The following is a 2319-nucleotide window of genomic DNA, read 5'->3' on the forward strand; positions in this document are numbered from 1 at the left end:
CTGCCAAATAAAAAAAAATTTGTAAACATGGCACATCAACCCAGATAATTGATTTTTGAAAGAATTAAGCAAAAAATAAATGATAATTCTATACCGGTGGGGGAAAAAGGGTGTCGGAAATGGCTTGGTTGTACGACAGTGAATAAAAATCCTAGCTATGGAAAAATAACCACACAACTGCCTGGAGAAACTGTCAGAAAACAATATTATGTGCACAGACTTATGTGTCAGGCCACTAGAAATATTTTAAAAATTCCCGAAGGCTTACACGTGTCGCATATATGCCACTTTCTCTGTGTGTGAACCCGGAACATTTGAGCACTGAACCCCAATTCATAAATAATGAAAGGCAGAAATGTGGGGACCAATGCTCAGGCCATAAGTTTAGGGAGTTTTCTTTCAAGGACTGTATTCTATGGTATACAGTAGTTTACTATTTTTGTATAATATTTTTGATAAATATAGCACTATTATATACACAACTTATACAAGGCTTATTTACATTTGTGCGGTTAATATAACTTGTTATATGTGTGCAGTGCCGGCTCAGCTGGCCACAAGACAGCACAATAATTTTACTTATAACCATCTTTATTTCATCCTAATATCACACTCTATGCATAAGCATGATCTTTGAGGTGTGGGGTGCTAGAAAAGTCAGGCTTGGGGTCAGTGAGACCCTTTGAATAGTGTAAATCTGTATGTAATTTGTACCTATACTGGCGTGATGCAAAACGACTGCGTCTTGCTCGCGATATGTACCTAGTAGTTTTACGCAACTTGTCGTAGTACTCTGTTCTTAAAAGGTGTCTGATAACAGAAGAGCCATGTGACAGTTTTACACCATTTACTCTAGCTTTAAGGGTAACAGTGTCAGCAAGCCCATGATTTAGTCTTAGAATCTGGCCATGGATACGGCCATGGCAGTTGCGGAGAAATGTAACATTTTTGGGCAAGCATGCATTATAGGATCTGTTCGCTGCTTCACATTTCTGTGTAGATGTTAACAATTTAGTTTTTTCTATGCTTTCTGGACCAAGGAGAATTTCAATACATTTCCTGAGTAAAGTCTCATCATCATCAGTCATTTTAAGCCTGACATTGTCTGGCATATAGTTTTTTTGCTTTTCTGTAGTTGCCAGAACAAACCAGCTGTATTTAGAACATGGGGTACCACAGTAAACTTTGAAACATAGTACTATTGCTGAAATTATATTAGGCATTTTTGTGTTTTATTACTTTCAAATTGCTTTTGTACTTCTTATGTGCAGTTGATAGCTCTGAAACACACCTAGATTTAATAGATAGAGCAAATTTGTTTTTTAGATTAGACTTCTGTTTACCACGGAACATTTTGTCACTAAATGGTGCCCAGTTAATTTGCCTTTTTAGAGAATTTGCTAGGTGCCTCACATCTTTCAAGTGCACAGTTTTAGTTCCTTGACCTTTGTCTACACCAGAATGACCTTTAGAATCTCCATCACCTGTGTAGTGTGAAATCTGAAGATCTTTAGTAATATCCTTAGATACCATTTCATTCCATTTGGCTTCATCACCAATGGATTGGGCCTCATCTAAATTTTGCTGTACAGTGGCCTGGATGATTGGGGCACTTTACATTTTTATACCCTTGATTTCTTAACTTAGAAGCAGCTGTACATGCTTTAACACCAACAAATGCACCAGTAATTGACTTTCTATGTGTATTATTTTCACAAATAGTTGTTGCGACAATGGTGCCAGCTTGAAAGGGCATACTTTCGGAGTTAAACAAGGGGTTATTGTAGCAGGAGTCCCCTTCGGTTAAGACTTCTGAGCTATTTGAATTACCACATTTGCATTTTCCTGTTTAAGTGACTGTCTTACTTCATGCATATTCTGTTTGTTAAGGGTTTCAATGTTTTCACCAACTTTATTTGACATCTTTGCATACCAGTAACACAGGGTGGAATTATCTCAGCATGGGCCAGTAATCTAGCTGCACCTGTATTACCTATTGGGGTTGTCATTACACCTAACTGGAAGCCAACATTGATTTTAGCAGCTTTTCTACCCCTTCCTTGTTTTTCAACCTCATCATAAGCTTATAATATTTACTAATATAGCTACATTTTGAGCATTTAAGCCGCTCTTCCCAAGCTAATCCCCATTTACGAGAAGATTCAGCATCAAAATTCAGATTGCCATCACATATTTTTTTCACCAGTGCAATGCCTTTTTATTTCAGAGTTAAACATTTCCTGTAGCAGCTTAGGACAGTACAGTTTGTGAGTTAACAGATCAGGGTGAGCCTCAGTGTTTCCTGGTGTACTGGTACTC

At 37.6% G+C, this 2319-nt stretch overlaps 1 protein-coding gene across 2 annotated transcripts in view; it reads right to left on the reverse strand.

Annotated features, from left to right (window-relative positions):
- LOC128550706 (restin homolog) overlaps positions 1–2319 on the reverse strand; it is a 252571-nt gene that overhangs the window by 160271 nt on the left and 89981 nt on the right. The window lies entirely within an intron of this gene.

This window comes from Mercenaria mercenaria, chromosome 18 (genome assembly GCF_021730395.1).
Source record: "Mercenaria mercenaria strain notata chromosome 18, MADL_Memer_1, whole genome shotgun sequence".
Lineage (NCBI taxonomy): Eukaryota > Metazoa > Mollusca > Bivalvia > Venerida > Veneridae > Mercenaria > Mercenaria mercenaria.